This window comes from Phycodurus eques, chromosome 11, assembly GCF_024500275.1.
Source record: "Phycodurus eques isolate BA_2022a chromosome 11, UOR_Pequ_1.1, whole genome shotgun sequence".
NCBI lineage: Eukaryota > Metazoa > Chordata > Actinopteri > Syngnathiformes > Syngnathidae > Phycodurus > Phycodurus eques.
Window position 1 is genome coordinate 7,140,375 of NC_084535.1, and position 19,509 is coordinate 7,159,883.

The 19,509-nt window shown below is 39.0% G+C and overlaps 1 protein-coding gene across 4 annotated transcripts in view; it reads right to left on the reverse strand.

Moving 5' to 3' along the window:
- LOC133409475 (receptor-type tyrosine-protein phosphatase epsilon-like) overlaps positions 1-14,290 on the reverse strand; it is a 68,605-nt gene extending 54,315 nt beyond the window's left edge. For all 4 annotated transcript variants that reach the window (XM_061689529.1, XM_061689527.1, XM_061689533.1 and 1 more), the window contains exon 1: positions 14,057-14,290. The gene's annotated coding sequence lies outside the window, so the exon portion shown is untranslated. The remainder of the gene's footprint in view (positions 1-14,056) is intronic.
- Positions 14,291-19,509: the final 5,219 nt, after the last annotated feature.

The window sequence follows — 19,509 nt, forward strand, 5'->3', positions numbered from 1 at the left end:
GTTTTTTTAAGTTTCAAAATATAGCTCACATCCAATCCAATCCATTTGCTTGTCTTCTGCCAGCACATCCAGTCCATCAATCGATAGGAGGGCTGACACCTATTGTTGAGATGTTTATGTTTTTTTTATTATAACTGCAAAGTTAAGCCTAATGTTTTATGTAAAGGCAGCATTGTATATACAAGGCGCATTTATCACCAATTGGATATCTTAATACATACATCACATTTTACTGCAAACCAATTGTAAGGGTGGAAAAACATGTTATGCTGGGGGGGGTTGGAGAAAGCACACAGAAGGTCCAAAAATGGCTTGATGAAAATGAAGAATTGAGATTCAGGGTGAACTAAGGAGTCTAGCTCAACGACTGATTGAATAATTCAGCTATTCAGGTCTTTATCTGATAGTAAGAGTCCTCAATTAAAAAGTAACAGAGGTCCATATATACAGTACATTCAATATCAACAGCGCTTGTCCTCATTAGGATCACGAGTAACTGCAGCCTCTCCGAGGTGACTTTGGGCAAGAGGCGGGGTCTTAACAATACCCATCCCTCGTGTACAGCGAATTTTTTTTTTTTTTTTTTTTTTACAATTGTCCACGTCATTCACTTTCGCTTTATAGAACATTTGGAACTAAGTTTTCTTTGCGATTTTCTTTTCTTCTTTTAGAGCACTGCATTACCTGCTTTTACCTTTAACTTTTTACACACCCACTCGCGGCATTCACAAGGATGCTCTGAATGAATGATTTGTTAATGTGTGTCACACACAGGAAGAGTTGGAAGGCAAGGCATTGGTCTGTGCGCATACATTTAAATACAACAAAAGCATTTGCAGGTGAAAATAAGACCGTTGTAAATCCCCACCCCAAAAGTTAAAAATTAAATGTCTAGATCTGGATCTGTACCTGAGCCCGCCCATCAAAGATCTCCGGTCCGAGGTCCTCAGAGTCTTTGAATCCAAACTGAAATGTACTGCATGTAATGTATAAAGTGGTAGCTGCAGTGTTTGCAACATATTTTGTACAATTTAGGACTGCCTTCAAGTTGCCGGGTTCATAAAAAGGACAGGAGTTAGGCAATAATGGACAATAACAGTAAAGAAATAAAGAAGCCACATCTAGGTGCCTATACTCCCTGCAATCAGTATTCACAACCAGTTGTCCACAAGCTGCAAGGATCATTTTGAATCAGTAGACAGTAATGCACCAAAATGTACGGACACACCTCCTCCCTCCTCCCCCATAAAAGGCATCAGGAGTCAGAGTGAAGATGGCTCGACTCGGTGCTGCAATTGCCAGGTGAGGTAAACACTGTTTGGGTCACATGCGGCATATGAAATCAGAATACATGATTGTTGTTGTGGATATGAATTAGCATTTTACAAACCACAGACCTGCTGTATTAATTCCCATTCATCACATGCGTAAAGGAGTCCTTAAAAATAGTATTTGCAGACAAAACTCAACACAAATTGTGAATTATTATCCTTTATCTTTCATTACTAAAACTATGCATCGTTGTCAAGAGGGTTTATATAGCTATTACGGTAATCTTGAGAGTGAAACTGAGAAAGTTTGTGCAAATTACAGTGGAAGTAGAAACTTCCACAGTAAGGCCTGCCAAGTATTGCTAGTGGGAGCAGAGTTCAACTCAGAAGGCTTTACCTCGTCTATCTGCATCTGCTGGATCATACAGTAAGATCCTTTTCTCCATATGCTTTTCACTACAGCCCAACAAAATCAGTTATCCGGAAACTAATGCTAATTGGAGGTTTGCGTGTGTTTGATTGACACTTTGCCCAATTTTCTGAATTTACATACCTCTGGCCGAACCAGGAACTGAGCAATTTATGGAGTTGTGCAGGAATATAGGATTTAACATAAAAAGCCATAGTGATGAGATAACGGACTACATTTCTGGCTAACTTAAAACATGTTAGAATAAATATTGATATACGTTACACCCTTTTTTTTTTTTTTTTTTTTACATTTTGGCAAAATATGAAGCTACAAGTTTTTTTTTTTTTTTTTTTTTTTTTTTTTTTTAAGTATTACTTCAAACGATACCACTCAAACAATATATTGTATGTGCTTTACTCCTAGTCCAATTTTCGACTAAAGTCTCATGAGAACATTTCCTTCACACTGATTAATCCCGATAAGGTGTGGGAGCAAAATATGAAAACAGCGCCAAGTTCTGGACATGCCTTTATAAACAAAGTGGCATTAATTATGACCAGCTGGATTGGGAATACTTCCCGTGGAGACTGAAACAATGCCAACATCATTTCAATGCACTGGTGGTTGCTGAATGTAAAAGTAATTATCAACTAGCCAAGCCTTTCCAATTCCTATGATCACCTGGAGAAGAAAATAATGAATATAATTGATTCAACTTAAAACCAGACATCGAAATACTGCATATTGGCTGAACTAGCTGCATGTGACCAACCACAGCCTGCACATGTGAGATTAAATATACCGTTATGATATTTCAGCACAAACTCGCTTGGCCCAGGTTTTTAATAATGGCCGACTATTAGCTGCAGAGTAGTTGTAGCTCCGTACATTTCCCTCGAGACTTTGAGTATCGACCCTGAACACTGACTTGTTCCCCTCACTAACTGTTTAATACTCAGTGCTTACTTGTATTTCGCCATATGATGTAACAATTCGTTGATTTAACAAAAGAAAAAAAAAAAGTGGAAGCAGATGTTTTCATCTAATCCAGCTAATCATAATAATTGCATTGCAGTATTTGTGCTAGGGTTGGGTATTAAGAACCTCTGCTCGATTCGATTTTGTTTATTTTTGTTGCAATTCAATTCGATTTCAATTATTTAGGCTGTGATTCGATATGTTATTGATTTAAATGCTTCGGCATCAATTTTTAAGATTTGTTTTCATGCCCATGTTAACATGTACAGGGCCGTGAAAAAGGATTGGCCCCCTTCTCAAATTATGTTTTCACATAGTTTCCCCGCTCTAGTGTTTAAGATCGTCAAACAAATGTAAATAGACAAATGTAACGATGGTTTCATTTATTTAGGAAAAAACAAAATATTCAAGGTTACCTGGCCCCGTGTGAAAAAAGTAATGGCCCGCTAAAGCTAATAACTGGTTGGGGCAGCCTCAGCAGCAACAACTGGAATCAAACGTTTTCTATATCTGGCAATGAGTCTTTCAAATCTCTGTGGCGATATTTTTGGCCCACTATTCCTTGCAGAATTGTTTGAATTCAGCAAAAGTGGAGGGTTTCTGAGCATGAACGGCCTTTTTAAAAAGTCATGCCACTGCATTTCAATCGAATTCAAGTCTTAACTTTGACTAGGCCACTCCAAAACCTTCATTTGTTTTTTTTAAAGCCATTCAGAAGTTGCTGATGTGTTTTGGATCGTTATCCTGCTGCTGAACCCAAGTGTGCTCCAGCTTGATGTCACAAACTGATGGCTGAAAAGTCTCCTTCAGGGTCTTCTGTTTAAGAGCAGAATTTATGGTTACATCAATCACAGCAAGTTGTCCAGGTCCTGAAGGAGCATAGCAGCGCAAGACCATCACACTACCACCACCATGTTTGACTGTTGGTAAGATCTTTTATTGAAATGCTGTGCTACATTTATGTCACATGTAACGAGACACACACCTTCAAAAAAGCTCATCTTTCATCTCGTCAGTCCATATAATATTCTCCCAAAAGGTTTGAAAATCAGATGTTTTTTCGCAAAAGTAAGACGAGCCTTTATGTTAATCTTGGGCAGCAGTGGTTTTCGCCTTGGAACTCTGCGATGGATGCCAATTTTGCCCAGTCTCTAACTTATTGTTGTGTCATGAACACTGACCTTAACTGAGGCAAGGGAGGCGTGCAGTTCTTTCGACATTTTCTTGAGTTCCTTTGTGGCCTCCTGGATGAGTCATTGCTGAGGATAACTCTCCCTATGGTTCACTGGACTCCTCAAGCTTTAGAAATGGCTTTTGTAAGCCTTTCCAGACAGATAGATGTTAATTACTTAATTTTTCCGACTGTTCTGGAATTTCTTTGGATAGTGTCATTTTGTGACAGCTGTTTTAGATCTTTTGTCCGACTTGATTTTGTCGGAACAGGTTCTGTTTAAGTGATTTCTTGATTGAACAGGTCTGAAGGTAATCAGGCTTGCTTTTGGTCATTGAAAATTAACCAAAAATTGTGATTAGCCACAATTAATTCATGTTTTAATAAGGGTGGCGGGGGGGGGGGTAATTTTTTTTTTTTTACAGGGCCAGGTAAAATATTTTCCCCTTAAATGAATTCACCGTTGAAATCCAGAATTTTAAGTTCCCTTGGGTTACATTTGTCTGATATTTACATTTGTTTGATGATCATTAACAAAGTGGGGAAACTATGCAAAAATCTAAGAATTTGAGAGGGTGGCAAATACTTTTTCACAGCACTGTGTGTCACACATTTTTGAGGACTCAAATATTTTAAAATAAACATTTCCAAAGTAATAGCCTATTTGTGCATATAGAATACAAAAGAAAAAAACAGGACAGTTCTGGATAAACTGAAAAAGTTTATACATGTAAAATTAAATCTTTCCTCCCGGAAATTGTGATGAAAATCAAAACTCTGACCATCACTGCTTATAAAACACATTACTTTTGTCTATTTCCCATGTTCTGGACTTACAGGTGAATCCAAAATCATCCCAAATGTCAAATTTAAAAGTTGAAGCGCTGGCTTCACACCGCTGCTGCTTGTTTTGGTCTTCATGCTATTGTGTTTTGATTGAGTGTGACCTTTGTCAATACAACGTGAATCACACTGAAAGCGCCCCCCACTGGTCAGGAGGGTTCGGTGAATCAATTCAGAGGATTTACTGAATCAGTACTGAATTGGAAAGGGGTATATTGCGATGCATTGATTATTTGATATTTCGACCCACCCCTTAATTGTGCAGTAACAAACATTGCTCATGTAAAACACTGCATACACTCACATCATATAGATTGGAGGTTGATACTTGGGATTTTGACCAAAGGTTTGCCACAAACAAAAACATTTTCCAACACTTTTCACCGGATGTCAATTAAATGAACTGATTATGCGGAGCAGCGAAAGCCTTCAATTTATGCACCATCAGTCGAAGCAGATGATTTCTGTGCTGAGATTCCGTTATTGGATTTACTGTCAGATGTCTATTTGGGCCCACTCGTGAAACTAAATGGACTGCCTTGAGTTTACTTTTCTCACTGGGCTCTCTGATGTTGTTATTATACCAAGATAGCTGTTTGACAACAGAAGCACTTTGACTCAAAGGAGACATTGGACTTGTTTTCAAAATTTTAAACATTTGCCAGGGCCCAGTATTTCAAAAAATTATTCCAGATAAGAATGACCCAGATTTTGTCATCCCCCACTCCCCACCCACCCTATCCCGCATCAGATTGATCATGTAATGTTTGTCCTGGTTTTTCAAAGAAATTTCAGATAGCATCTAATTCAGATACCAGAATCCACATTTGAGGTCTTTGGATAGGCTGAACACCAGGATTCATCCCACATGTATTTTCTTCCATTCACCTGTTAAATCTTTACTCTGCTATTCTTCAGATTGTCTTCAACACAAAATTGTTGTTGTTAGACACTCCTTTTAGACAAAATGCACTTGTGAATTTGCCGTGAAAGCAAGTCAAACTAGTTTGAAGAAAAACGCAAATCTAATCCTAATCTCCATTTTGGAATTATGGAGAAAAGAAAAAAAAAAAAAAAAAAAAAGAATAGCATTTGATTGGGATTCTGGGTATGAATGCATTACCAAATCTATATCCCATTTTTACCAGGATCAGGTTTACATATCCTGGTTTGATATAACCAATTTTGAGATTTAATCCAATCCAGACCAATCTGATCCAGATGAAATGTTTTGAAATACAGAGCTAAGGTGTTTTAACATTTTTACATCATAAATCTTGCCATGTTGAAATGAGTTTCTTAAAGGGATCTTGTGCTCATGCAGTGCGCCAGCTCTCATTCTGCCCCACATACAGCTAGACTAATAGAGAGTCTGTTTTTCCTTTTTATTAGATTAATAACCAGTGGGCTGCAGGCGTCTGGCCATCTCCTCTACTGCCTCGCTCGCCGGCTGCTCGCTTTTATTAGCAGAAGCAGAGCCCAAAGGGTGGAAAACAAGCAAGTGACCTTTGCTTCGAGAATTAAAACAACAAGCAACAACAGTTCCTCCTTTGTATGTGACGCATGGACAGATCACCAAACATGAAGAACTCCCCCTCGCCCCCGCACTTTTTCACGGAACAATCAAGTCGAGTGCCATTTAACAAGCTAACACTGTTTTATAGCTAATCTGTGCATCGAAAAACACTCAATCACCTAGCACAAAGCATCCAGTGGCTAATTTAACCAAAGAACTGCCCCCCCCCGCCACACACACACACACTTAAAGTAAGCGTCCATGGGGATTCCATTCCATTATCACTCGTGTCGGCAGCATTTCATCACCAAACCGCCAAATGACACTCGTCAATTAAATGTAGCAGCGTGGTGCATAACATCACCCAAGACGATTTCAACAACTTAGTCAAACATTAACACAACATTATCATCAGAAGCTGACGCTGGTAACACTGTTAGCCAATGCTAACACAGCAGGTTGCCCCACTGGTTTGTCACAGTGTCAGTTTTAATGTTTACAGATCAAGGCACATTATAACTTGGGCAAAATGTTAATATTAGCATCAAACTACAATAGTAACCAGCTGATAAAAGGTGTGGGATATCAGTTTTTTTCTTCATGTACACTAAAACGCATAAGATTATTCATAGTGAAGAAATTACTCCTGTGTCAAATCCTGCAATGAAAACCACGATAAGTGAAAAAAGCAAGTTGAGTTCAACTTGCTAGCAGCTAGGCTAACTTGCCAATTTCAGGTGGTGAATTAAACTGGGTTTTGTTCCTGTTAAACATTGCTATGAATGCAGGTGAACATGTTGGCAGATAAAGAAGTAAAAACTTGCAACTGTTTGCTATTAGGTTGCCCAAATCTGTAAAGGCCCTCCAGCTAGTCTAAAACGGCAATGCACGAGTTCTAAACAAAACCAAGAGAACAGTTCAGATTTCTCCTGTAGTAGCTTTTCTGCACAAGCTTCCTATAGAATTTAGAATTCAATTTAATATCCTCCTCTTGCTCACATACAAAGCATGGCCAGGCACCATTGCAGCGTAAAGAGCTTGTGGTCCCTTATCAACCTAGGAGAATGCTATGCTCCCAAGGCTGAAATTTTTTGGAATAGAATGTTAGGTAGAGCCTTTTGCTATCAGGCTCGTCTCCTGTGGAACCATCTTCCTGATGTAGTACGGAGGGCAGACAGCCAAGCATCGTTTCCTCTCCGCTATCGTTTTACCTTCTCATGGTCCATGGAGTACGTTACTAAACGTTTTTTCTTTGCGTTTCTCTCTTTCCCCTATTGCTGGTGCTCTTTGCTTCTGGAGATGCACCTTCACATCTACACTATATTGCCAAAAGTATTCTCTCATTGTCTGGGTAACCTTTTATTGCTCGGTGACTCTCTGTAGTGTGTTTTCATGTCTCAAAAGTAATTTTTAGTCAAAATGGCTGCCTGTTGTCGTACTAGAGAGGCTACAACTACCAGAGACAAATTCCTTGTGTGTTTTTGACATACTTAGCAAATAAAAATCATTCTGATATGACCTGAAGTGGCATCGCTCTTCTAAATCAATAGGGTCTAATATAACGCCGGTCCACCCTTTACCACTATAACAGCTTTAATTCTTCTGTAAAGGTGTTCCACAATGGTTAGAATTGTGTGTAGGGAATGTTTGACTACTCTTCCAGAAGCGTATTTCTGAGGTCACGCAGTAATGTTGGACGAGAAGGCCTGACTTTGAGTCTCCGCTCTGAATCATCCCAAAGGTGTCCTATCTTGTTGATGTCAGGACTCTGTGCAGGCTCTCTCATCCATATATTTATGGACCTTGCTTTGTGCACTGGTGCACAGCCTTGTTAGAAATAGAACTGTTCCAACAAATTTGGGACCATGGATTTCTCCAAAATGTTGGCTCCTTAGTTTCAATAAAAGGAACTCTGAAGGATTCAGCATACCAAGAGCTTCTGAACAACTCATTGCTCTCAACTTCAACTGCATAAAGACATCATGGATGAGATTTGGTGTGGATAAACATGACTGGTCTGCACAGAGTCCTGACCTCAACCTGATAGAACACCTTTGGGATGAATTAGACTTCAGCCTGAGAGCCAGGCCTTTTCATCCAACATCACTGTTGTGACCTCACAAATACAGTTATGGAAAAGTGGTCAAAAAAATCCCGACACACACTCTTAAACCTTGTGGAAAGCCTTTTCAGAAGAATTAAAGCTGTTATAGTAGTAAAGGGTGGACCGATGTCATCAATCCATTCTCAATACTGCTTATCCTGTTCACAGTCATGGGGTGTTGGATCCTATCCCAGCTGACTTCGGACAAAAGGCGGACTACACCCTGAACCGATCGCCGGTAAGCCACAGAGCACATATAGACGGACAACCACTCGCACTCATATTCATACGTCACTGACTGGGAACTGAACCCACGCTGCATGCACCCAAGTCAGGCGAATGCACCAATACACCATCAGTGACTGGACCGACGTCATCTTAAACCCAATTGATTAAGAGGGTGATGTCACTGTCGGTCAAGGCAGGTGAGCAAATACTTGTGGCAATATAGTGTATCTACTTGTTATCGGTAGTGGTAAGACTTTTTGCTGTTGGGAGTGGACCAGCATCGTTGTTGTTTCTTTTGTCCTAGGACGATTACTGTAGCCGATACGGCTGTTGTGCTCTCGTCTCTCCCCCGGCTGCTCAACCCTTCTATTCTGTTCGCTCTCTAGCTACCCTCTGCTCCTCTACTTTTTCTCTCCAGCTCAAGCCAACCAATCGGCCGATGCAGACGGTCCCCCACAGAGCCTGGGTTCTGTTCCAGGTTTCTTCCTTCGAGGGAGTTTTTGGCTGCTTGCTCAGTCGGGTTCAGTTGGTTTTCTTATACAGATATCGTCACTGTCGGGTGGAATCCTCACATCTCCAAAATGAGTACTTCCAGGAAAAAGAAAAAAAAAAATCTTCGCCAGCCGTCCATATCAAACTCTGCACTCACGCCGACCTCAAGACCAAACAAAAAGCCTTTAATACTTCACAAATTAAAACCGTTGTGATTACATCTTACCAAACTCATTCTCGATGGTTTTAGAGCCATGAGTGATTTAAGAGGACTCTGCATCTTTTTGCACAATTGTTTTTTGTCAATGTCTTTATGTCCCCAAAGTGTTCTGTAAATTGACTGTTTGTTGTACTAGAGCGGCTCCAACTACCGGAGACAAATTCCTTGTGTGTTTTGGACATACTTGGCAAATAAAGATGATTCTGATTCTGATAAATAAAACAGTGAGCTGACTACTCAGAATAAAAAGCAGCAATAAATCTGCATGCAATTACCTTTGGGGCTGACCAGCTCCTGTACCAAAGCATTACAGCGATCAATGTTTAACAAAATAGGCTTACTCAACTGTATCTACCCTAACTATTTTCACTTGTTATTGTCGGAAAAAAAAACATCCAGACTTTCAACCTTGAGGAAATATAATGCCACTCCTGTAGAGGGCAGAGGTGGAGTTTTTCAACCTTTCAAGAGGGTGTTCAAGAGAGTTAATAGATGTATTCCTAAACTATTTTCAACACTTTAAATTGGTTAATAATGGGTAAAAAGAACAGATGACATGGAGACAAACAAATAGCATCGATTTGTGAACAAATGCAAAATTGACCATATTTGGAAACAAGGTTTCAGCCCTACAGCGCCGATATACAGTACATATGTATGAGGAGTTCTTGACCTCCTCAATGTGTAAAGTGCCTTAAAATTACTTCTGTTGTGAACTGGCCCTGTATACATAAAATTGACTTGACTTGAAGTTACGTTAGTTAAGTTGACTCAAAGTACCAAGACTATCACATCAACATTACAACATAACTTGTTAGCTAAGGTAAAGTTACTGTACTTACATCACATTTTACTAATGGTCGAGGTTAGCTTGTTTTTACACTTGTATGACTGGTCTTCAAAAAAAATAACAAAATAAAAAAAAAAAAAACGCTCCTAGAAAGGTAAAAAGGATAGGAGTATGGCTACTGACATTATTTTCAATGTTTATTATGAATTATTTTCAAAATATGTAACAATTTGGTGGACGACCTCTAAGATTCCACCATACTGTAAATGAAAGACGCTACACTCAAAAGGAGCACCAGCTCGGAACGAGGCTGTGTTGAGATAACAACGTGCTTTTTGTATTTTTTTTCCCTGAGGCAGCAGTCTTGCTTCAAAGCGTCTCTAATGATTGATATTTTACAGCAAATGTTTTTTTTTAAGATGGCTTCATTTGCACAAGGCATTTTGTACCATTGCCTGAGGGTAGAATGTGCAAGTGGTGATTTATGTCATGGCTGAAGCAGGTTAACAATGTGCAACTTTAGTGATGGATGTCTTTGCTCAAAGTAGAGCGTCATATTAATGAAGACCAATACTGAAATATTAAGTGAGGTACTGTATGTCTCTAATGGAATACTGGGTTGAGAATGAAAGTTTTGGGAATCCACCATCATTGAACTGAGCATGTGGCCATTTTTCTACATTTTACAAGCAGACAGATGTGCTTGACAGCTGATCATTTTTGTATCTATGATAACATTTTGGAAAATATCAATTTAGACGTCCAAAAGCACATGGGCCATCAATGTCATCCAAAAAACACAATCACACAGCCCATACACACCTTCAAACTAAATCTGCATCGGTTTTCATTTGTGCTAAATGTTTTTCAAAATCGGGTTTTCACACTTTAAAGAGCAGTAAGTGTCTCCTATTCCTGACTTTCAGTGTGAAATTCACACTTTTGCCTCAAGCCTTTCTTGTTTAAACAATTAAGAAAGGAATGGAAATAAAGGACTGAAAAAAACAATTTAATTACTCTTGCTGCTTTATCAATGCTCAAATATATGCCAAACCAATTTAAATCAAGAGCACACGAATAAATATAGTTATTAGGGCCGATGGGCAAGACAACAATTCTGAAAGAGTGATTTACTACTCCTATTTGTTAGCCCTTGATATCAATTAAAAAGGCAAGAAATCTGGCATGCACATCCATTAATGTCCAAGTGCTGGGGTCATTTTTCAACTACTTTATAATATTTTTTAAAAACGATACCACAATCATAAATTCTGCTTGTGAGCATTTATCAAATTAGTGTAGAGATTTGGTGCACGCTACACACACACACACACAGTGCTTGAATTAATGAGGCCTCTACATTAAATACATTTTCAGTGTTGATGCAGGTAATTATGTCCATTGATGGATAGATACCTTATTTATACACTAGGGAAAGTCACTATTCCAGTAGTCTCCACAATGACAACAACACGAGACTTCAAAGTTGATTTTTTTTCCAAAATGCCATCTGACTGCAAGCACACACATCAGCTAGCTTTGACTGAATTACTCTCAAATAGAGCCATTTGGTCCTCTTTGGCTGTTCCACTAACATACCTGTCTCCAAGAGATGGCTCGAGGGGATTTCTAAATCTGTCTACTGTTCCATGTCGACCATTAAAGGAAAGGCTAAACAGCCATAACTTTAAAAACAATGAAGAAATTGGAAGCCATTATAAGAAAAAGGGTACTCCATCCAGGTTGTCCAAACTAAAATAAGGATAATAGCTTAAGTGTTTGGAGCGCCGAGAGTCTTAGGAGAGGAAAAATTGACCTGCCACCAAGTGTCAGGGGGCATTCTACAGTCTAATGTAATTTCCTGCTTACTCATCACCATAGAATGGAGCTCATTTAAAGAAAACATCCGGGGCCAGGGCTGGCTTGGGATGCAATTAGAGCCAAGCCATAGGTGCGGTACATTTTCTTTCCATTGATGATCCTTTCATACAATCATATATCTCAATGTTTGTAATTACTGATCCAATGTTTGTCTTCCTCTGTGGTTTTTAGGGCAACTACAAACAATGTTTTACTAACATTTTAACAATCCTAACAGTCATATGGCTATAAAAGAAGTTGAGCACTGGGTTATGAAACTTAATAAAACTACTCACCCTATGACAACTGATGAGAAGCAAGTAATGATGGCTGAAAAAAGTCATACCTCAAAACTTTATCAACCCCGGCAGGGAAATTAAGGGAGCAGAGAGAGGTATAGTTAATTCAAGTCAAGTCAATGAACCTAACGTTCATGATTTTGGCAAACAACACACAGAGAGATTCGAACCAGACATCTCAAAACTGCGAGGCAGCCGTGCTAACGCCTAGTTCACCATGCTGCCAATACTGGTAATTGGCATCTAATAATTGTATTGTGCATATTGTACTGAACCGCCAGATTCATTCATTTCTATCGTTATTTTTCTTTGTCATCACTGGTACAAAAAACATAACACTTGCGTAGTTAATGCTTTTGAGGCATATAGTCCAGGAAATTTTGGTAAAACTGCAAATTGTGCGTTTAACTATAGGTTCCACTTCATAAATTACTTTGACTCAATGATACATTATTGTGCTGAGGTGTTTTTGCTGCTTATTCAAGGACACTGGCATCAAATAAAAGCGGAAGAAGCCATTACATCCTGAGGACAACAAAAAGTTGGATGGTAAAACATTTGTAGATTTTCCCCCCCTATAAATTTCAAACAAGTTAATTAGACCTGAGAAACTGTTCCAACTCACAAAATCTTTTAACTACCAATGAAGTGGTATTAACAAAGCAGCACTGCTCCTTTGTTGTGCCTCAGTAATTTTCCAAGAAAAAGAGGGCAACTTGCGTGACATACCGTTCATGTCTGAAAGGAACAATTAGCAGGGCACACTCTCCACCAATGAAATGGAAGGCTGCTTTTCACTGACACCGCAGAACAACTGAATAGGCAGACGAGAGGAAACTTGTTACTAAGTTCTGGGAATTTTTTAACAAGTGAACTAGCCACCGTGAAGAGTGATACCGCCAAGTGTGACCGATATAAAAGAAGATGAACTACATCAAGCTGACAGGGAAACATCATTTGAAATAGTACAGTGAGTTTATTGGCCTCCACCAACCAGAAAGATACTGTATTCGCTCAAACAAAAAGCCATACCTCAGGTGGGTCTCCACTTTAAGAAACAAGCACCTCACCTCAAGTAAATATCACAAGCAAAGCCTGTAAGTACCTTTACTACGTGCGTGACCACAACACACCACTTACACACAAAATTAATGTTTGATGGGTTTATTTTTTGGTTCGTTTTATGGTTTACGGTTTTTTTTGGTACTGTTTTTGTTACAGTGGCCTCTTGGAAAAGTAATTTAGGCCCTCTGTGCGTTCCACATATATATTGAGGACTAACAATAAAAAAAAAAAAAGCTACTATTAAGATGTACTTTTTGGCCATTATGAATACAAATACTGTACAGACAAGTATAACTGTTCACAAAAATCCTCAAATTAGGCTCGTTTAAGAGTATTTATGTACGGTACCCCACTTTTGTTTTAGCAACACGTATAACAAGTAGAACAATAAATGACACTCTATTAACAGAATATGATCCTGTATCCAGTAGCACACTTCCCATGCAACACAGTCCAGTATACTGCAACTAGAGCCACCCTTAATGCATAGGCTTGAACTTTTCTGTTCATTTACTTATGTCAGAGGCATAACTACAACTCCATTCAAGCGCTGTAAATTATTTGGGACCCTTATTATTATTTTATTTCGAACGTATAAAAAATAATGACAATAACTTTGTCAACACTCACATGAGTCATTTCTGGGTACTTTAAAATGTCTAATTACCCTCCTACAAAAACACAGTAAAGAGGAAAGAACAATCAGCTATCAGTTATCATTAAAAACTCACATAGCGTGCCTGAGGTGAAGATAAAATGGCGGCAGCTTCGCTTCAAAGAGCAACAACGCAAAGGAAAGCGCCTTACTTGGACGTTCAGGTTCCGATGAACTGCAGAATGAAGTCAGATGATATGATGGTGAGCACCTCTTCATTTTAATGGTCGCTAAATTCACAAGCCATGGCGCCTCTACTCCCTCTTGTAGTCTTTCTGGTCCAAAACGATGTAAAGCTGTGTTAGCTATACCGTGGCTAATAGTCCGCTGACTTAAATAGCATACGCTAATTAGCCCAAACAAGTGGTCACCCTTGGTATCCCAATACTTTGTCAATCACGAGTGACAATTATACACACTGAACAATGTCATCACTTCCTGTTTCTACGGTGGTATTTCAAAGTAAAAAAAAAAAAGGGTGCTGGTGCATTTAAAATAACACTGGATGTTCAGTTACTTTTTTTATATATCTTTGATGTAATTATAAGTGCTTTTATCTAACTTTTAACATTTTATGAAACAATTTCATTTGGAGAGTACAATACTGTATAATGTTTTGACCTGAGTACCTATTAATTTTCAGGTTCAAACTATCTCTCCTTCAAAATTTCTTCTAAAAAATAGGATGTTTTCTTATGTATAGGGCTGGCTGCATGTAGGACTAGTGGATAGCATAAGTCTCGCACTTCTAAGGTTTGGAGTTTGAATCTCGGTTTCGGCCTTCCTGTGTGGAGTTTGCATGTTTTTCATATTCTCTCCGTGCTGGGATGGGATTTCTCATGCTTGTCTGGTACAAAATTCGTTACAAAACTGTCCATAGGTGTGAATGCGAGTATGAGTGTTTGTCTATGTGCCCAATAAACGGGGTTGCCAATTGGCTAGCGACCAGTCCAGGGTGTACCCCACCTCATGCCAAAGTTAACTGGGATGGATGGTACTTGGATCCAACTCCTACCTTGGAGGTTCCCCAAGTGATACCCAACCATAACAATGTAAAATAGTATTCCCACACACATTCTGTGATGCTTAACTTGGTGTTAAAGTTTTCCTCTTATAGTTTTTCTGGACCTACTCTCCAAATTTATGAACGTTCTTAACTTTTCCTGCAGAAAATGTACACTGAGATAAAGACCCATATACTGTATGTTGTTGGTTTTTTGTTGTTGCATAGGACTAAAGACTGTTTTAATGGCCTCACCGGTGTAAGGTATCTACCACCCTGCGCAATCTTGTCATTGTTCCTTAGCAACCACATTCCCCTCTACACTCGTCTTCCAAGTAAGAGCCTTTCTGGTTGGCAGCAATCTATCTCCATCTGCATGCACAATGATCACCTCTTCATCTCAGGAAAGGTATTTAACTGTCAACAACTGCGATTGCTTTTAAAGAATCCCTCGGAGTGCGGCGTGCCAGCACTTGTAAAGTATCTCGTAAAAAAAAAAAAATCATAAGTTGTGAAATCAATGATGTCTAAAGTCTTAAATTACCCATCTTTAGATCGCTAGAATGATGCATACACAAAGCTTCCTCAAGCATGCTTTGTTAATTGCAGCATACAAATTTGGTTATTCCCGCTGTGTTCAATTTCTCATCTCTTAGTACCTGTACGACAAAATAGAAAAACACACACATAGTATGTGACTGTGTTACACAAATACACCTTTTCAGATGTATCCAGTGTGTAAAAAAAGACTTCCCACCCAACCACAAACATTTTTATGGTGTTTCCCTCTCTTGATCAAATGTACAAACATGTATGATACTCAGATGTTTTATGACAATAAGAAGGCAAACAATACATAATAGTCTTGTATAGTGGCATAACCAATTTTCCAGGGACCTGCTCTTAAGCTTGGCCTGCGGCATCCATCTTAAGGGAAGGAATACAGTGGAACTACAAACGCTGGTTGACTTCCAAGTTGTTCCGATTCCGAACAGGGGAAAAAAAATCCTATGGATTATTATCACATCCATAAAATTGTACAAATGACTTTGGGGCTTCCCCTGCATATATTTCTTTGACTAGTTCTTACCCAAATAATGGCCTTCATCAAAGTCCAGATGACTTAGATCTGTATGCATTCTGCTGAGTCGCAGGAGCAGGGAGACAAACTTCTGTCTGTGCGTTTTGTGTTTGTGTGTTATACAAACTAATCGCCAAAGTCTCCGCTGTGACAAACATACCACAAAGAGAGAGATGCTATCAAGCAGTCAATGAGAATTCTGCTCAAAATCAGCAGTGTGTCCAGTCTGTGCAGAGAGCAGCGGTGGGCGTTCCAAGAGCACGTATTGTGTGTGTGTGTGTGTGTGTGTGTGCGCGCGTGTAAAGCCCACGCATGAGTAAGCACTTCCACGATGGCTGCCGACAGATCTGGCAGCTTCTCTCAGTGATGCCAAGCTGCAGCTTCATCTCGAAGGGTGCATGAATTCAAAAACACTATTTGCCGAGTACTTTTGAAGTAGTCAATAAAATCTGCTGTGATTCGCATGAGACGGCAACAAATTTTCTTCCACCGCACGAGTTTGCATGTTTGTTGGTTATCTGCGTTCTTGTCCGTGTGCTGTAAGACAAACCCGATGAGAGAGAGAGAAAAGACAACTGGGAGAGAGAGGGGATTGAAAAGGATGAAGAAATGGCAAAGTCAGTCGCTAAGGTGCTAATAGAAGTGCTTCCAGCCCAGGAGCAGGCCCATAAATCAGAATCATCTTTATTTGCCAAGTATGTCCAAAAAAACACACACAAGGAATGTGTTTCCGGTAGTTGGAGTCGCTCTAGTACGACAGCAGACACTTTTGAGACATAAAGACATTGAGAAAAACAGTCACTGGGAAATAAAGGGTTGCTAGTTATCTGGTAATGCCTGTACAATTAATTTATTTATTTATTTTTTAGGGTTGATTTTGACAATCTTGACAATTGTGCAAAAAGATGCAGAGTCCTCTAGCACTTAGAGCAGTTTGAATGACTAATATAGACACAAAAATATAAATATATTATATAAATTACATTATATTATATAAATATAAATACATTAAATATATAAATAAAAATTTGACTTGTGATTATGTAATATATATATATATATATATATATATATATATATCTTGCGATCAACTTCTTAAACGCCCTAACCTATAATTCCATTACAACAAGCTGGCAATTTTTTGACTTGAGTTCGTTGTCACATTTCTGTGGGGCCAATTATGTATTACTCGTGCACTCACTGTAGTTGTCTCGCCATGCTGCACTATTTGCATATACTGGCCACTCATGCCAGAGTAGCATCTACTCCATTTGCACACTGATTGAGGAGTATCTGTAACATTTGCACAACCAACAATTGTCCCAGATGATCGCACTACTCGTCACTTTAAAGCGCATACACTCCTTGACGTCTCAGCGCCCTTTGCACAATGGTCATTGCACCGGACTATTGCAATATTAGTCGTTCGAACTGCTCTAAGTGCTAGAGGACTCTGCATCTTTTTGCACAATTGTTTTTTGTCAATGTCTTTATGTCCCCAAAGTGTTCTGTAAATTGACTGTCTGTTGTACTAGAGCGGCTCCAACTACCGGAGACAAATTCCTTGTGTGTTTTGGACATACTTGGCAAATAAAGATGATTCTGATTCTGATTCTGATATATATATGTGTGTGTGTGTGTGTGTGTGTGTGTAACATAATATAAAACCACACATAACACACTTCTGTAGCCTGAATAGCAGTACTCTCCTTCCAGGTAATGGATATTGTCATGTCTGTGAATCACTGACTGTAAATAACATAATAAAAGTCTGTGATGTGCATGTGAACATAGCCTGATGCACACCATAGAGATCTGCCATGATTTTCTTCTTTTGATTAGGATAATAAGGTATGTACACCAGTACTGTATATCGACATGAACTGTTTGGGTTGGAAAACTTTGGATTTCAAAATAAATAAACTTTAGGACTTTCTGTAATATAGATTTAATACAGAGCAATTTCCATTTATGTGTATCAACACATTTGTATTACATTTGAAAATCAAACCTCCCATAGGAGATGTGTTTTCCATTGAACAGAGACGTAAAGTTTTTTTCCCCCCACTTTTCTTTGGGGCACAAATTTTCCAAATGTCATACATGTGCAGCATCTCCTCAATAGTAAAAATGCTATTTAGTTGTGAACGTGTACATTTCTACATTTACGAATTAGAATTTTTTTCCCCCCCGACTTCCGATCAAAGTCAGCAACGTCCCGATTATCAGATGTCTCTAATATATTATCGAGAGCAAATATCCTGTGGGGTGTGTTGAGAGTGAAAAGAGCAATAGGAACACACCTGACGATTCTCCACTCACCATGTGAGGGGTTCTCACATTTTAAGAATCAGTTAAGAGTTTAATACTCCGTTCCCAGTTAACATGGATATTGGATTTCTAAGGTCGTCAATGGCAGTGAATATGTTAAAAATCGTTATGTCTATGTCAAGTGGGATATATTATGGTCATATAGGGTTATGTGTTTCTCATACTTAATTAGATATCCAGACGAATAAGACACCAATTGTTTCTTTTTATTATGCTAAGCATATTGTGAGCACAGACAAACAAAAAGTGGTTGCTTTAGAAGCATCTTGCACAGCATGGTTTAATCCACTATTTGAAATCACACCAGACAAGATAGTCAAAGCTCAGAGGAAGTCCCCTCTGCTGACTCGGATTTGAGTGACATTAATTCCATTCGATATTTACGTACATTCAACCTGTGGCTGACAAGCTCGTAGACACCGTGGCGTCTGTTACTTCAATCCTCAAAGATGCTGCGTCATGGCTTCGCCGCCTAAAGTCCCACCAAGTCATTCGTCTGCTCCAATGCATCCTAACTGGATGCCAATACCACTGAAATATGAGCTCAGAAGGGAAAGTGGATGAATATCAGTGGTTTTATTCGGATGAGCGGAGATGACATGCTCTCGCACGTGGAAACCACACGGCCACATTTGGCGAGTCAAAGGAAGAAGACTTTTCATATTAGTGAAGTCGCAGCAAAGGGACATTACCATTATTAAATCTACCTTCGTTAATGTCACGCAAAACTCATCGAGGAAATGTTTATAGATTAATTACGCCGTACGCTCCTGTTGAGATTCTTCCTTTTGATAAGCTAAATAAATGGATGCCTGATCTGATTCATCATACAGGCTGCAATTCAAACAAACCCTCAGCTCGATGTTGTGTTTGAAAGGAAACAAGCACATGCGGCTTAACTGGGCTCAGCGATGATCCTCTCGAGATAAAAAGTTTGAACAAGTGTAGGCCGCGCTCTCAGATTGTGTTTGCACCACAACGATTACAAAAATTACATTCTTTAGAGAGAAACAAAGCAAGAGTAAAAGTGTAAATCAAACATCTGTCAATCAAGCTATCAGTCCATTTTTGCTGGTTGGATGATGGCACAATTATACAGCTGGATGGACACAAAATCTGAGTAAATATCAACATTTGCCTAGTATGATCTTATCTGTAGCAATTAAAATTTGGCTTGTGATTATGTAATT